The sequence below is a fragment of the Desmodus rotundus genome, chromosome 2 (genome assembly GCF_022682495.2).
Source record: "Desmodus rotundus isolate HL8 chromosome 2, HLdesRot8A.1, whole genome shotgun sequence".
Taxonomy (NCBI): domain Eukaryota; kingdom Metazoa; phylum Chordata; class Mammalia; order Chiroptera; family Phyllostomidae; genus Desmodus; species Desmodus rotundus.
The window spans coordinates 185,645,694-185,663,842 of record NC_071388.1 but is presented as its reverse complement, the minus strand read 5'-3'; the positions used below and the strand labels follow the sequence as shown (position 1 = coordinate 185,663,842).

Below are 18,149 nucleotides of genomic sequence, written 5' to 3'. Positions count from 1 at the left end.
TGTGGCTGATTGCTTTTTCATAATGTCATCTAACTTCTTCTCCATCCTCTGCATTTCCTGTAAGATGATAGCTCTAGAGACGTCATTAGGTTTGGTTCAATTTATTTTAAACAAGAATATTCCATATGTAATGCTGTGCCTATATCTCTGTCAACTGCAATTTAAAACTTCTCTGCAGTTCTTTTTCCCTAAATTGTATCCCATGGGGATGTGCAGGCAACATATTGTACAGTCTTTTGAAGTAATTTTTTCTTTGTATGGATATGCTACCAACTTCATATAATGAACCCAAATAGTTGGGTTCATTAGCTTCCATTTGTTTTCAATTTTTAAGTATTGTTCTTGAAGGAAACCAGAATTTGCCACCCCAAAATATGCCACTTTCACATGTTGATTACTTTGAATTAAAGGCATTTAAGAAACAGCTGGTACAAGAAGGACACTCTGACCCTTCTTTGCCCGGAAAGCGGAAGATAAATCTCCCATGCGAAAAGTGCCCTCCCATGCCAGGAGGGGGGAAGACACTCTTATCACCAGAAACAAGAAATCTGGAGCCACAAAATCTGTCCAAACAAACCTTGTTAATCTAACCCTTATCTTCCTTGTGACTTCGTCATTTACTACGCTTAGCCCAAAGCCCTGTGTCTTGCCAATTTTTCACAAATTTCTTGTTACTTTGTCTAAGGGTTTAATAACTTCCTGCTCTAATCACTTCTTTGAACCTTCAATCTGTTGTGAAGGCTCCATGTACATGTAAACATATACTAAAGTTTGATGTTTTCCTCCCGCTAATCTCTCAGGATTATATCGGCCCAGCTGTAGTAGACCCAAAGAAAGTAGAGGAGAATTTGTCTTCCCTCGTATTGTCCTCACTGGATTATATTGTGTGCTTTTAATGATTTAAAACAAATGCGGTTACTGACAAAGCATCTTCGACCACTTTCGTCAGGCTCCTAAACACCATCCTAGGCCCATGGGTGCACTTCCTTAAAAATCTGGTATTAGCAAGAACCCTGCTAAGTCAGTTCAGCAGGAGTCCCTCATCCTCCGTGGGAAGGATCCAAACCGCTGTTTGTCTAATATATCCCTCAGTTCGTCCTTTCCATGCCGTACAAACCATACACAATGACTTGAGAGACAGACTTAGGAGCCTCCAAGGAGCCATCTTGGTGTCTCCAGTGTCCATCAAAGTGATTAAACTTCCAGCTTTTTCTCATCCAGCGCTTTCTGACTCTGCAGCTGTTATGTGGCCCATGCACTTCTCTTTTACGATTTCCTGAAGTGTGATCCTAAAGAAGTTTTCTTCCTCAAGGAAGGGTGAATAATCCCGCCAAGGGGCTAAGGCCTTGAAATGGGACCTAGGGGCATAGTCCCAAGGAAACTGCTTGGATTTCTTGAGTGGCTGGGGAAGAGACTGTTACTTTTGCAAGTTCATCAGCTAGTTATCACTGTGGGGAATTCTTCTTAACCGACTCAGTAGGATTCCTGCCAAAACTAGACTCTACAAAGAAGAGTCCTTGTTGAGGAGAGGGCTCAGGCAAGCCTGAGTAAAGTTTGGTCAAACAAAGAATGTTTGTCAACATACACACATACACATACATACATACACACATATGAACTCTCAAAAGGTAGCATAGTATAACACAGCCGGACCCATATTATTTTTACTAAAATATATCTTACTGAACACCCCACGTCACTCTATAGGTATATTCTTTTTTTTTTTCATCTGCAGAAGACCCCATTGTATAGAGGTACCATAATCTGCTGGATTTAGGTGTGTCTCTCATATATAACATAACATGGAGTTCGCTTGTTTTTTAATGTCATAAAACAATTTACAACTTTAGAATGTGGTTGCTGATTCTACACTACATGTGTGTAACATCCATAAATGGCTGCCATCCAAAGATGTTTTCCTCCTCTTAAATTAGGTCATAGTTTGGATAAGCAGGGAAGAATGCTGGGAAAGCAGTAATCTTATCTTTAATGTGTTTTGCACATCATTTTGGACACTGTGGCTGCACAATAAGATGTCTCAGGATACTGCCAACAATTCTGAGATTAGCCTCTATCCTAAACCAATGAGAATAAACTCAAGATGAGATAAACATTTCCTGAGAGCCATCTTTGACATTTTATTGCTCTTTCAGAGCTTAATTAAAAACAGGGTGATGCTAACACAGACTAAGCCAATAGAAAATTCTCCTCGGCATGTGACTTGTGACTTCACTCAGGACTTTTGGCAATGGTGTCCATCTGCCAACTTCAGGGTCACCCATTTGTCACATTGACCACCGTGGGCTGTCGATGTTTCCACCACTTACAAAATTCACACAGAGCTAATAAGTTCACCCTACTCTGTGTTGTGGGCATTGGTGTGTCACCTGCGAATGGAAGTGGAGTCAGGAAATGACGAGTCGGGCTCTGGGGACCAGGCACAGAGGCATTTTTCTGAATGTGCCTCTTACCTGCGCATTGAACAATGACGTGATTAGTTCAGAACTAAAATGCAGGGTACAATGATACGATTTCCCTCATTTCGCAGAAACCCCACATCAGAAGCTTATAGATTGTTGCCTGGCACTCTCTCTTTGAGTGGAAGGCCACATACTTTGTGCTTCCAGTTTCATGAGGTTTACTGACTCTCCTGTGTGCCTTGCCTTCTCAATCACTTTGGAGCTGAAATGCTCCTGAGTAATGAATTCCTCCGACAGTGAGTTTAAGAAAATAATAATAATACAGAATGTCGATTGGTAAGCTATAAAAATAGCTGTCCCTGGTTTCAACTCCAAGGACAAAACAAGGTTTTCTCTAGCATGCTCCTCTTTGTGATAGCCCTGTAGTGCCAGCCTCTAAACCAATCACGACAGGCTCAGGGACTGTATCAGGCCAGTCCATTTCTGTGCTTGCTTTCTTTTCATTCCATCCTCATAAGAACACTGTGAGGTAGATTCTCAGTCAGCTTTTTGTTTGTTTCAAAAACAAACTTACGCAATGCACATAACAATACAGTATTATGACAATACCTAGAACAATGAAGTTTTCGTTATTTTTCAAGGATTTTAACATGGTGTGGTGTATATGAGTTGTAATTTGGTTTGGCAACATACGATACAACAAACTCAAAGTTATGGTAACCTTAACACATAAAGGCCTGCATCTCTCAAGAATTTGGAGGTAGAAGGTTGTTGGCATTACTTCAGTGGCTCAAGAATTTCAAGGCTGAGCTCACTGGGATTCTATGTTGTGTAACTTCTCCATATAGTTCCAAAAGAGCTGCTGTGAGTTTCAGTCATCTTGTCAACCTTCCAAGGCATACCTCCAAGGCATAACCAGTTTTCCTTGAAGCCCCAGCCAATGTTTTCTACATAAATCTTAGTGACCAGTCTCAGCACCAGTGGAAAGCTGGGAAATATAGTGTTTTATCTGGATACATTGCTGTCCTAAATAAAATTGTGGTTCTGAGGATGTGAAAGAAGGAAGGAATGGATTTGGAGAAGGCACTTGTTGTCCTTGCCACAAAGTGGATAGGTGGTAGTAGCTTTTCATGAACAGACAGCACAAATGGAAAGCACCTTGGGTAATACATGGCAAGTAACAATAACACAAATATTTAGTGAGACCTTACTCTTTGTGTGCTTTCTATATACTCTCTCATTGAAACCTCACAGCAACACTATAACATAGGTAAAATCATGATCCCCATTCTTCCGACAAGAAAACCTGGGCTTGGAGAAGTTCAGAAACTGGTTGAAAACCATTCAAAAAGTCACTGGAGGAGTGGCTGGAACTAGAATCCAGGTTCTTCTAAAGCCAAGGTTTTGCAGTCAGTATGTGGTGGTGTTCCTTCTGAAGTAACTTACTGATCCCAAAGTGGAGAGACTTTGTTCTAGAGAGGAAAGGCCTTTCCCGGAAGAATATGTGGTCAGAGCTTCTTTCAGGACTGGGACCTTTCTATCAAAGTACAATGCCACTTAATCAATCCGACTCTGCTTTTTCTCCTCGTGAGCAATTTCTTCAGCACTGTTTCCATGTTCTGTTCCTTGCATTTATCATCCTTATGTGCACTGGTTCCATAATGATTTGGAGGGGTGTTTTTTTCAGGTAAATTTCCAAGTGTAACATTTATTGCAATGTTTTGATAGCTGAAATGACAGGAACAAAAATAATATATTAAATATGCTCTTTTTATTATGCCTTCAAATATCATAAATCTGTGTTCATTGGATGGTGGACTATAACTGAAGTTACAAACTTGCAAGTCTGTTGTTAACTGATCTGGAGGATGCAGGAGAAGCTCTCATTTTTCCATTTCAATATGTTTATCATTCAACAAACATTTCTCCTCACTTTGCTCCCTGGGCCTCATAAAATTGAAATGAAAAATATAAAATGGCTTAATAGCCGAGCAACACCAAATAGCATGCTTGGCATGACTTAACATTTTTAAAATATAGAGTCTCATTATATTAAATATGTCTCATTATTATAATTATGCTGCTACAAATGTGGTGGATAACACATCATATCATTACTTAATTTTATGGAAAAGCTCTCTAAGTTGTTTGTTGACAGATAACACCACGTTCTGCTTCTATTTGCCTAAATTGCAGCCTGTGCTAGTGTTTTATATTCCACTTTAACATTTCTTAAACTGTGCTTATCGTCGGGGTCCAGCTTGATAATGTTACAGAAAGGAACCGTTTGAGGGGAGGACCCAGATACTGTTACCGAAACAGTATCCCCTCCCCCAGGGTCTTTCTCTCACTGTGGGTTCTTTGCCTGCTGCCATTTTATGAACTGTGGCTCTCATTGCCAGCGTTTGGCGAAAAGGAAAGGAACTATTAATTCAAAAGTTGTACAGGTTTAGAGTAATGGCGGAATTCTACCATTAAATCTCCAAGCCGCTCCAAATACCCACAAACACACATACAGTCCTGCCTTCCCCCCTTTGCCCAACCAGGCCAGTCATGGGGTGCAGTATCTCAGGAAAAGAAACAGAAGTCCGTAGCTTGGCTAGACAGCCGGTTCCTCCCAGTAATCCATGCTCAGCTGGGCATGTCTCGGGCAGTCCCCAGCTCTATCAGCTGTGTCTCTGCGATCACCAGTTCTTAATCCAAAACCACTTGGTTCCTCCTCATGGCCCACCAACGAGAGTACTTTCACCCCCTTGTCTTCCCACTTGGCCTCACATTGTCCTCCATTGTCTCCCTCATTGTCTCCATATTGTCCCACATGGTGTCTCTCTTCCCACATGGTGGCCCACCTTTAGTTTAAATCCCAGCCTGGAACCTCCTCCATTTCCCCATTTCCAACTCCTCCCACAGTTGGGTACATCTGCCAGCGCTCCTGTATTTTTCTGCCTTTCTTGGCTGCCATGGTTAGTGTGGTAGGTGTTTTCCCCATGGCTTGGAGGAAAGCATCTGCAAGCTGTCCCGCAGGCATGGTAAGGGGAGCTACCTCCCAGCTACATCACCTGTTAAAGTCTTGCATACCTTTCTGGCCCCACTCAGGCTGGAAGACTAGTCTGCTGTTATTGATATGCAAAATAACTCTCAGTGGCCCGGCTCCATGTGTCCCATCCCCCAGCCAGACTTGTGGGGAGGAGGAGCCCCTGGCTGCACCTCATTACAATAATGCTTTATTTCCGCATAAGATGTACCAGGAATTGTTTTGAAAACAGGTGTGACTGCATTGTACTTCTGTGTTCTCGGATGGCACCTCTTTTTTTAATCCTCATCAGAGGACATTTTTTTTTCAATCGCTTTTAGAGAGAGAAGAAGGGAGAGAGGAAGGGAGGAAGAGAAACATCAATGCGAGAGAGAAGCATTGATTGGTTGCCTCCTTTACATACCCTAACCAGGGATCAAACCCGCAACATTTTGGTTACAGGACGATGCTCCAACCAGCAAGGGCAAAGTTGCCACTTTTTAAAGTGCCTTAAAGAACAACCGTAGAGTATGATATTCTGCAGTCATGAAAACATGTTTTTGAATAGTATATAAAAACATGGAAAATTGCTCATGGTGTAAGCGAAATGGGCAAGTGATGAAGTTGTGAGTACATCATCTCGCATAAATATTTTAAAAATATAGAAGTATGCCAAAATGCCAAGGGTTTGGTTTCTCAAACTGGTGGATTAAGGGTGATTTTTAAAATCCTCATCCAAGGATATATTTGTTGATTTGAGAGAGAAACATCCATTGGTTGCCTCCTATACATGCCTGACCTGGGATCGAACCTGCAACTTAAGTATGTGCCCTGAGAGTGGATCAGACCCACCACCTTTGGTGTATGGGGCAATGCGCCAACCACCTGAGCCTCCCAGCCTGGGCAAGGATGACTTTCATTGTCATTTTATATTCTTTTGTATTTTCTGTGACAAATATATTCTATGAAAAAAATAATGTAATTGAAAAAATTATTATTTGAAAAGTCACTCTGAGTGGGTGGGTGGAAGATGTCACAGTATGACACTGGCTGCAGAGCGATGAAGCTACACAAGCAGCAGACATCTCATTCCGTGGACCGTTTCAGTGCAAGGATGCCAAGCGTCTTTAAGGACTGGACCCTTAAAACATTCATGACCTAGGCCCCTTTCTAGCCTCTCCAGGAACTCCACCTGCACTTCTGCCACTCCTGGCGAATCCGACTGTCCCTGTCAGGACTGGCTTGTACTGTCCCTTCTATCCACTATGAAGGTCATTCCCTTACTCCTCACTCTGCTCTGCTTTGTGCTGGATACTTAGCTCGGTGTTCTCCCTTGACTAACCTGTCAGGTGAAATTTCTTATAAAGATTCAGTACAAAAACAGGAGTTCTTGTTTAATGGGTATAGAGTTGCACATTTGGAAGATTAAAAAGTTCTGGAGATGTATTTTATGACAATGAAGATACTGAACTGCTGAACTGTATACTTAAAAATAATGATGGTGATGAGTCTTATGTGTTTTTTTTTTTTACCACAATTGTTTTTTAAAAAGGAAAAAAAAATTTTGAATTTGGTACAGATACCCCGAGCCCAACAGAATGAACCCAGTGGACATAACCGCAGCTCGTTGAGTTCAGGTTATTTAAGGAAATCAGCATATGCCTCCCTAAAATATGCATATTTGGAATAAGGATTATTTTGAGCTGAAGGCAATTTAAGAAAAGGCAAAGACATAGGAGAAACATTCTGCCCTCCATTTTGGGGGGGTTAGGATTTAACATAGGAATTTGGGAGGAAAACAAACAGGCCATATCACCTACTAAGAACTTTTATCTACCACACGTTTCCTAGTCATTACCTTCCCGCAATACAAAAAGGCCTATCCTGAAAGTATCCAGCCACATACTATGAAAAATAGAGACATTTATTGAAGAAGATACAAGATACAAGAAGCATTGTACATAGGAAAATGTCATTTTCAGTCCCCTTCAAAATAGGCACCTGGGGACCTCACACAATTCTCCCAATCACTATCAGCTTCCCCATCATATTTTCCTGAATCTCATTAATGGTCTGAACTCTCTTCCCTTTCAAAGGTGATTGTAGTTTTGGGAAAAGCCAGAAGTTTCAGGGTGCCAAATCTGGGTACAGGGGGGCTGAGTCACCTGGGTGATTTGTTGTTTTGCCAAAAACCTATGCATGAGACGTGAAGCATGAGCAGGTACCTTGTAATGATGAAGCTGCCAATCACCAGTTGCCCATAGCTACGGCCTTCTGAGTTATCTGAATAGTTTCCGTGGAGGAATGTTCAAGCTTAATGCAAAATTTGATGCAGATTTTTGCGGTACTCACTCAGTCATTTTGAATGTGACGGCCACACAGTACACATGCTCACTCAACACCATCTCCTGCCCCCACTGACTAGTACAGTGAAGTCATCATTGTTCACACGTGTGCATTCCAGTCCACTCTCCTTGGCTGCCAGGTTCCACCGATGTCACACAAACCGTTCTCATTATATTAACAATGGCTGAACTTTCTCTGGACAGACCTCGCTGTATATCACCCCTGGGAGCACGACCACCACTTTCTCTTGTCTAGTCACTTCTCTACAATTTATTGACATTTGCTAAAATGGTTTGGAAGCTCCTAACTGCTTCTTTGGATTTCAACTTCTTTTTGTGAAGGTCCATGTGCATGAGAAATAAACCTTTTCTCCTGTTCATCTATCTTTTTCCACTTTAATTCACAGGCCCCTGCTACGGAGCCAAAGAAGACAGAGGAAAAGTTTTCCTCTCCTACATCAATTACCATGACAGTCCCTGTGTGCCGTAGCAGTGGTGTGCCTGTACCTTGACAGCTGCGGCAGATCAGTTTTCAGTAGCGCCCCTCCTCAATATGACCAAATTATTTCCTTAAAGATTGTATTTAGTTATTTTTAGACAAAAGGGAAGGCAGGGAGAAACAGAGGGAGAGAAACATCAATGTGTGGTTTCTCTGGCCCACAACCCAGGCATGTGCCCTGACCGGGAATCCGACCAGTGACCCCTTGGTTCGCAGGCCAGCACTCAATCCACTGAGCTACACCAGCCAGGTATGACCAAATTATTTTCGGTGATATCATGAAATGAAACAATAAGAAATGCAGATGGTGATAATTTTTATTTACTGAAACTTTGTCTATTTAATTATGCCAGGAAACAAAATGAAAAAAATAAGTAAATAATACAGTACACAAAAAGAAAAATGAACAACTATTTCTTCAACTTTTTTTATATCAAACAATTTGACTGTAGATCCCTTGGTTACAGTCTGATGTAATATTTTATGCAAATAATTGTCCATGGACAGGGCTCAAAACACACTACCCCGAAACAGGTGCCTTGGCATATCGAATATTTTAAGCTGAAGGAATTTGAGAAACAGCAGGTGTGGGAAGAACCTCCTGGCTTCTCCTGAAGCAGGTCGTAGACTCTCCTGTGAGAGGTGCCTTATCTGCACCCCAGGAAAGACCATCCTTATCTCCAAGGTGCCCAGAGGAATTTGAATAAATAAGCCTTGCTGTTTCCCCCAGTTTGCTATACTTAGCTCAAACCCTTTTTTGTCCAATAGCATTTTGTCACAATTTTCTACTCACCATCAAACCTGACATAAAAACACTCAGGTTCAACGGTTCCCTCAGGTATTCATTTCCTTATGAAAGCTCCTGTGTCCTGTGCAGTGTATATTAAATAAACTTATATGCTTTTCTTTTGTTATTCTGTTTTTGTTACAGAGTCCTCACTTAGATGGATAGGGAGAAAGGATCCTCTTTCTGTTCTACATCAGCAACTAATAACTGAATTTTAATAAAACTGATATATCTGCATAAGATATGATTTAGGCAACTATTAAATCACATCATCGCTGTAATGCTTTTACTTCTTGAATCAGTCTTTCATTCTAAAACAATTTTTAAATGAATTTTAATTCAAAAATATTACCCAAATTTCATTTTTAACAGTTTGTGGACTAAATTTACAGGTGCCAAACTAAAGATGGCACACCTTGCAGCTCACCCTTGGTTTCACCGCGCAACATTTTAAGTGTAAAAACTAGAAACTCCAATTGGTGGTGTGGAATAAAGAAGTTGAAATGCCTTCAGTTCTGTTTCCTCATCTTTACCACGGTTGTGCTATTACTGTGTAGTCCAGATCTCTTGTTTAGATGTAGGGAAACACAAACTAAACCAACGATTAGAACCATTCCCAATTAAATCTGAAAAAGAAGGTTAACTGAGTCCATGGGTGGCGCAAGGGTGACTCTACCAGTGGGCATTTTTTTCAATGGCCTTCCATGTAAAATACATGGTCTGTTAAAGAATAAGTAACACATATTAAAATATGAAATTAACTTCTATGTAACACATGTGACTATTAAAAATAAATTTTAGAAAGAACTCATGGACACAGACTACAGTCTGATTATAGTGGGGGAGGGATGGGTGGAGGTGAAAGAGGGTACAGGTGGATAAATGGTAATAGAAAAAGTGTAAGAGGGTGCAGCCAGGGGACCCCCCCCAAAGAGGGATTTGTAATGGGGTCCAGAACTCAGGATGTCCAGGAAATATTAAAAATATAGGATGTCCTCACCCCCACAAGTCTGAGCTGGGGGATGGGACACATGCAGCAGGGCCATTGAGAGTTGTTTTTGAATAGCAACAGTTTTGCAAATAACCTCAGGCATGGTCCTTTAACATATCTATAACTTTTAACTGGTTTCATGGATATATTAAATAGCTGTGGCTATGCTTTGAGCCAGAGAGATTGGAGTGACTTCCACTCAGGATGTAACTGGGAAGCAACTCCCCCTGGTTACAGCACATGTGTGAGAGCTTGGAGATGATTCGCTCCACGCCATGGGGCCACGCCATGGGGCCACACCTGCCTGTACTTACTATGGCAGCCTAGAAAAGCTGGAAACATATGGGAAGGTTGGCAGGTATAGCCAACTGTGGGAGGAGTCGGAAATGAAGCTGCAGAGAAAGATTGGCGCTGGGATTTAAACCCAGGCATGGCAGCCATGCAAGGAAGAACCACTCGGCTTGGGATGCACAGGGCTTTGGGCGTCCCTTTGCCACGCAGCTTAGGAAGCCAAAAAGCAAGATGTAGCAGCGATGCAGAGCTCTTTCTTAGCAGTTTGGAAAAATGCAGGACAGACCTTGCGGGAAGGAAAGGAGTCAAAGGACTCTTGCTGGTGGGCCAGGAGAAGGTGCCATGTGGTTTTGGATTTACAACTGGAGATCGCAGGGCGACACAGCTGATGGTGCTGGGAACCGAGGGAGGCCTGCTAGCTGCGCACGGATTACTGAGAAGAACCAGGGGCTACCTGAGCCATGGACTTCTATTTCTTTTCCTGCAATAGGGTACCCTGGACTGGGCAAAGGGGGGAAGGGAGGACTGTGTGTGTTTGTGGGTGTTTTAAAGGACTTTGGGATTTTAATGAAGACATGAAGTCATTAATCTTAAGTCTGTATAAGTTTTGAATAAATAATTCCTTTCCTTTTCACCAATCTCTGGCATTGAGAGCCATAATTTCCTGATGGCTGGCAAGGCGAACCTAGTACAGGGGGACCCCAGGAAAAGAAGGTGTGCATTCGGTACTCGTATTTTGTACCCCCACCCCTGGGTCCATTCTGTAACAAAAGTACAATAAAAATTTTAAAATAAATTTTAGACACATAATCATATAAAATTTAGATACCTAAGAATCAGTTACATTTTAAGAATTTAAGCCAACAGGTTTTTTTATTTATTAAAAAATAAATAAATTTTTAATTTATTGATTGACAGACAGAGGGAGAGAGAGAAAAACCCTGACCTCTTGTTCCACTTACTCACTCATTTGTTGATTCTTGTATGTGCCCTGACCAGGGGTTGAACCTGCAACCGTGGTGAATAAGGACAACGCTCTAACCCACTGAGCTACCTGGTCACGACTAAGCCAGCAAAAGATTTTTTGAGGGGAGGAGTATTTCCTCACTGACCTTGTTTGAATTGCTGACACATAAAAGCAGAAGAGCCGTACTTGGTTTTATTATTGTTTTTAAATCCTCTACGGAGAGTGCACTCCCTTATTGCCTGCACTGGGCAGAGCGCGACCCATTGCACCTGCATCGGCACACAGCGACTCCATAGTTAAGATGGTTACGTTGGTTTTGTCAATTTAATCATATTGTATAATGCATTCCAGTCTTATTAGAAAATTCGTATTTTTTATTTTCTTAAAGATTTTATTTATTTTTTAGAGAGAGGGAAAGAAACATCACGTGTGCCCTGCCCAGAAATCGAACCGGCAACCTTTTGGTCCACAGGCCAGCGCTCAATCCACTGAGTCACACCAGCCAGGACTGAGATTCATATTTTTTAAATAAGTAAATCTGAAATACTTTATGCAATAAACATATTGCCCGATGACAGCTTTCTGTGTTATCAATTTTCCTAAATTGGAGAAACTCAACAGGGAAAGAATTAAAAAGGACTACAAGGAGGTAGGGGAGAAAGGTGTGGAACTGGAAGGTCACACCTGCCAGAAGCAGTCAGGTGGTAGTGAGCACGCAGCCTCCTCCAGCCGCATCCTTGGGGGACCGGAACACAGGCCCATTGTTACCAGATCTGGCAGGTTTTTCTCATGAGCATCTGATAATCTGATGGCTGTGTAAGATCTCCTGATTTGTAAGTGATGGAAATGAATTCAAACTCCAGAAAACACTGTGCATCGCAAACAGAACACACCGGCAGTGGTACATGCCCCAGGCTACCACTTCTTATGAAAAATGCAGGTCGTGCTTTATTCTCTGAAACTTCCCCTGTCTCAAAACTGTGACATTTTAGGAAAATCCAGAAACACTTACATCATAACCATAATCTGCACTTTAACAAGAAAAGTAATGTAATTAGAGTAAATAGTTGGGAGTGGCCTGAAATCCCAAAGCAATCCTTTCCCTTGAGTCAGGGCCAAGGATGGTGTCACCCAGATGCCTGTTGACTAAGTGATACACACCAGATTTATTCCACCACCGGCAAACCACATTTCTTTTCCTAGAGCAGTAAGTTAAAAGATTATTGACCTCCCTTGGTTACCAAAAAAGAGGAAATACTTTTTCCAAGACTCAGGGTAGCTGCTACCAGATCTTTCAGAGAAATTATTAACCACAAAGATTCAGGAAACAGAACTCGAAGCTTCTGCCCACATCCCACCCTGTGGCGGCCCCCACAGGCACCTTCTCAGAGGTGAGTGTTTGCTTTGTGTACTAAGAGCTTCTAGCCCTGAGAATCTGAGGTTTAGTTAAGAAAACCAGTCTAAATCCTGTGTGGACCTCATTTGATTTGGCATTTGGCATATTAAAAGGGAAGGTTTATTCAAATTAGAGATAACAATAGAAGCTGTTCCCCACATTTCCGAAGGTAATTAGAGCTTTGTGTATCTTAATTAAAAAGAAGCAGAGCTAAATCCTCTAAAAACAGATTTACTCAGCATCCTTAAGGCTCAGTTCCTGCAGGGGCCATTCAGAATTAAAAGCAGGAATGTGGAAAAGGCTTTGTCCTCAGTGGCTTTTAAGAATTCACTGGGTTAAGAGGCATGAATGCTGCCCAGTGTGGCCAGGTTGGCACGGCTTCTCCGTGTGACCTCCCAGAGACACGGTGAGTCCCATTTCAGTGCCTAGGAAAAGCTTTTCATGGTTCCAGCCTCACTGTTCAACCCAGTCAAGGCCCCAAAGTCTAATCTTCAATCCTGCCCACGCTGAAGAAGCAGGAGGCCGTCAACTCCCTGTATGAGAAGAGGGAAAAACTGGAAAAGTAGTTAAGTCTTTCCATTTTTCACAAGGGTTTCTTTTATGTAAAATGTTTTCCAGTGCTACGTTCTGGGCTGATTTTTTCTTGTTGTACAAACAGCAACAACAAAAAGAGAAATGATCATTACCAAAAATAAATCTTGTCAGCATAAGAAACATCCAAACCTGGGAGCAAAATCTCAACAAATTGAGAAAATGCTCCAGAGAATGGCAGTTTTGCAGCTTGTTTTATATATTAGAATAAAAGAAGAAGGCCTAAGGAGGATTACATGAAATCCATTGGTAGAAGATCAAGGGGGTGGAGAAAGTATAGGGGGGATCGCTAGGACTGGATAAAAACTAAAACAAGAAGACACATACTTCTTTTACATTGGTATAGGATAGTTAATAATTAACATTTACAGCATAAACATTTGCATTTATAGTAAAAAAATTAACAATTACCGAGATGCTATTCGGGGAACCAGGTAACTATTAGAGGTTCTGTGTGAGCTCGGCATCTGGTGGGGTGGGTGTGCCGTGAAGGATCTGGAAAGGGATAGTACTCTAACAAGCTTTCAAAAGCTTGGTATTTTACATTTAAAAGGGCAATAGGCAGGCTGGACTTCTGTCCAAGGTTATGGCCTTCCCCTTTCCCCAAGGGTCCACCATTTCAGCAAGACAACTGATGACACTAAGACTTCTAGGGATGGAGCCTGAATTGCCCCAACCTTATTGCTGACTTTCTACAGTTACAGTAAACAGCACGTGTGACAGATAAGTGAGAGGGAGGCGAGCACAAAGCTGACTCTGATTCTGAAGGTGAGGGAGAGGAGAGTAAACCAAAGAAGAAGAAAAGAGTCAGAAAGGTCGTGAGGCTTTCCCTGGGGTCTGGAGCTGGAATGGGATACTGGAGAACTCACAGTCCCGGTGAAATGGGAAAGCTCTGATGAGGCTGATGGACCTGCGCCTTGCCCAGGAAGCCAAAGCAAGTGCCCCTGGGTTCTCATAACATTCTAAGGAAAGGCTGACATGGTATTCCTATCCCTCAGAGGATAATGACAAAAAAAAAAAAGATAACAAGAATTAACTCTCCTGAGTACCAGCCCCCATCACATCTGACTGTTGGGTTTCAAGTGGGGAGAGGAAGGGATGCTACTTGTTTAATACCGTAGAGGTGACTTGAGAAGATGTCGTTTGAAGAGCCAGTGTCGTTTGTGTGCCTACAGCTTTAATGCCATCCCATAATGTGTAGTGTGCACACCCATCACAGTGGAGGGGATGGAGGATAAGGGTTTCAAGGCAAACCATTCTGCACTTTGCTGAGAAAAGCAAAGGGCCTTCTACGAAGGATGAAACTTGCAGGATAGGTGAGAAGGAAAGGAGATGGGTAGAATCATCCTTAAAATTTGGGGCCACATTGGGGAAATGGTGAAACAATGGAAAGAACCAACAATTAATAAGGAAAAAAAAAAAAAAAAGACTTCCTAGGAATGAGCTTTCCTAGCACTGTGAGAACACATTATCCAACCAAGAGCTCGGTCATTACTGCATCCTTTGGATTGATTCATGACCAAAAAAGAGAAGTGTGGATGGAAAGGGGGCCACATGCCCTGGCCTGTGTGGCTCAGTGGGTTGGAGCGTCATCCTGTAAACCAGAAAGTTTCCAGTTTGATCCCCACTCAGGGCACATAACCTAGATTGTGGCTTCGATGCCCGGTCAGGGCACATAATGGAGGCAACCAATAGCTGTTTCTCTCTCACATCAATGTTTCTTTCTCTATCTCTCTTCGTCTCTCTCTCTAGAAGCAGTGAAAAAAATGTCTTCAGATGAGGATTAAAAAAATGTTTTAAAAGGAAAAAAAAGGGGCCACATGTTAGGGTGGTCAGTGACGTGCGCTTGGAAAGAATTCACAAAGTGCCAACAGCAAAGTTTTTTACTTTTACTTTCTCAAGAGAAGGAAAGGGCTAGGTGTAGAGGAATGTGGCAGCACCAGTCCTGAGGGGCAGCGGCTGTGAGTTTTCATCGGGTGATGGGGCGGCCGTAGAGCAGGATGTTTCAGCTGGCCTGCAACTTGTTTCGATGTTATCTTTGGGTGCAGGGTCCAGTCATTGTGGTTGTGGTCCGGTATGTCCTGTTCTGTAAGTTCCCAGATCCTCTGAGCCTTCAGGGCGCTTCCAGTAATTTTCTAGTCCTGAGGATAAAGGCTCATAAAACAATCAGGGTCAGTCATGCTTTATGGGGTCCAGCCAGCTCTGGAAAAGGGGCTTTTGTCCTATTACCACAGACAAAACCTGACAAACTCAGTGGAGGTTAGAACAGTGGGCCCTACAAACTCAGAGACTAAAAGTAACCAACCACAAAGGAGGGCCTGAACTTAATTCTTAACTAAAAGTGGGTGGGTAGTCACATCCAAAGGCTGTAGCTTCCTTGACAAAGGTCTGTCTTGATCTTAACTGAGCCTGTTTGTTGTCCTTTTGCATCCAAGATAACATCACCTTTGAAATTTCAGAGTTATCTCCTTTTCCAAACCCTGCAGCACGCCCACCTCGCCAGGGCCCCAGAGCACACAGAAACCCTTATTGTTAACTTGTTCCCTGCATACCATCTCTATGTGCTGTAAACCTAGTGTTTAGAGTCGGTGCCAGGGACTGAACTCCAGCTCTCAACTTACAGTAGAGTCTCTCTTAAAGGATCTCCAATGACCTGACTCACTAGCTTAACCAAGGTTAAGGTTAACCAGCTTAACCCAACAGCTTGGCTGAAGTACACTGCAACCCTTGTGTCCCCAGCGTGCAGGTAAGTTATCTCTAGCACTTCTGGGAGCTTCAGCTTCAACTACTTTTGAATAACGGATCAGCTGTAAGATATACGTATACCGGTATGTATAGGGGAGATCCTCAAACGCACAGCCAAGAGATTTTATGTACTCTTCGTAATTTGGGTGGGTGGGTGGGGACCAATTTCAAAGCTAAGTAATCCTATTTTTCAACTCTACTTTTAGGAGGTAGCCAAAACATAACAATATATACAGTTTCTTGAGTTTCAGTGTGTACTGTGCTTAAACTATACTTGGCACATGGTAAATCCTTGCTCAGTGTCATTTCTCACCTTTTTCTATCCTTTGCCTCTCAATGCTTTCCATTCTATCATCAAAAATAAACTCAAAATCATGTAAAAAAGTCACAGTCTTGTTCCCAGTAGCATACCCATGCCTTTCTCCCATCTCAGGTGAGCATCTCCTAAACTCTAAGGGTCCCCATGAGACTTGCAACCAGGGGAGCAATGGGTAGTGGCAGCTCATCCTGGGCTAACCCCCTGAACCTGTCTCCAAGGCCCCCTTTTCTTGACTTCTCAGTGAGCAGTCCCCTCGTTGCTTTCCTGCCGCTTCTTCTATCCTAAGGCCTTCCTTGTTTCATTGTCCCCAGCCTTATTATGTACTTTCAAAAAAAAAAAAAACCCATGTAAATTAACTAAAACTCAAAATTGTCCTCAAAGTGTCTTTTGTGGATAAAATTATGCTTTTGTGTGGTTGCAGAAAATAATATAAAACTATTAATAAATAGTTGTATTGCTGATGCAAAGCCGAAGGAGCTGGTGACTAGCTAGGAGTCTCCTGCAGAGAGCTCTACTACTTGCTACCTCCTTCACTGAGCACGTCTATGCTGGGGTCACTGAGAGAAATATGCCAAGACTATGAATAGTGGTTACTTATGTGGACTCAAGGGACTAGGGGCAAAGGGGAGAGTGTACATCCGTACAGGCCAAGAGGTATTTGTACTTTGAAAAAGCGTACCTACCCCATCCCCCAGGGTTATTCCAATTTGTTCCCACCCTACCCTTACTCAGCACAGAGAGGATACCCCTTTAAATTTTCTAGACTTGGTCTTGGAGGGGAGGAAAAAGAATTTTCTTTCTGCCTTTCATTGTCCTTGGCTAAGACCCCGTGTAAAAAGACATTAACGGGGCGGGGGGGGGGGGGGGAAGCAATTTTAATTATGTACATTCAGGAGCCTTAAATGGTGGCCAGAAGACTGAGGATTATAGAGGATCCTCAGCGAAGGAAAGGGATAAGGGCGGGGGATTTCAAGAGCGGAAGGCAATTCACTGGAAAGTGAGAAGAGGAAACGTCTGGAAAACAAAGGTTGCCCTGACGGCCAGATGAGCCCCTCAGGTGAAAACAGGACCTCCAGTAGTAGCCCTCCTCCCCAGACTCAGGCCTCCTTTCTAATGTAAATTTCTTTTATAGATGTAGATTTCCCTTACAAAAGGGCAACTTCTACTTCTGTTGCAGAGCTGCTTCTGTGTCTGCAGCTTTCAAAAAAAAAAAAAAAATTACCAGTTCAAAATAATCCTTATGCCAAAGAAGCATATTTTGCAGAGGTACAAGGTGCTCTCCAGCAGTCTTTCACAGCAGTCAGATCCAAAGCCGTGTGCTCCTCGGACAGTGCTCTATTAGGTGGCCTGACAAGGTTTCAGGACCTAATAACGTTCGATTTCCAATATCACACGGTCAAGCTGATGTTAGACCTTCCCAGAATAATCAAGTTAGCCCTGCAGAGGGAAGCTAAACACATCAAGGGTTGCTTCCCTTCAGCCTCCACAACTCTCGCTCTGCAAATTTCTGAATTATGAGTCCTGCTTCAGATACACAGACGAGCCCCTATCTGCCAGGCCCACAGGTGAGATGAGAGATAAAAATCCAACCTTTAATTTCCTCAGAGTCTGGAAAGTTGCCTCTCAAAACCTGCCTCAGTAAAGAAATAAAAACTAGAATGCATCCTTTGATTATGTGATTCCAAGTCTTCACTCTCAGAAATACACTAAAACCCAGTGCATTTGAAGAGCTCTCCTTTGACATTTCTAAGGTTCTTTTCATTCCATGGTTGGAATGAAATTTAA

General features: G+C 42.5%; 1 protein-coding gene across 6 annotated transcripts in view; it reads left to right on the top strand.

The window, feature by feature from the left end:
• CMKLR2 (chemerin chemokine-like receptor 2) overlaps positions 1-18,149 on the top strand; it is a 79,151-nt gene that overhangs the window by 19,573 nt on the left and 41,429 nt on the right. For 5 of the 6 annotated variants that reach the window (XM_045198511.2, XM_024564263.3, XM_045198510.2 and 2 more), the window contains exon 1: positions 12,478-12,704. The exons of the other annotated variant lie outside the window; for it this stretch is intronic. The gene's annotated coding sequence lies outside the window, so the exon portion shown is untranslated. Of the gene's footprint in view, positions 1-12,477; positions 12,705-18,149 lie in introns of those variants that run through there. 6 annotated transcript variants of the gene reach the window in all.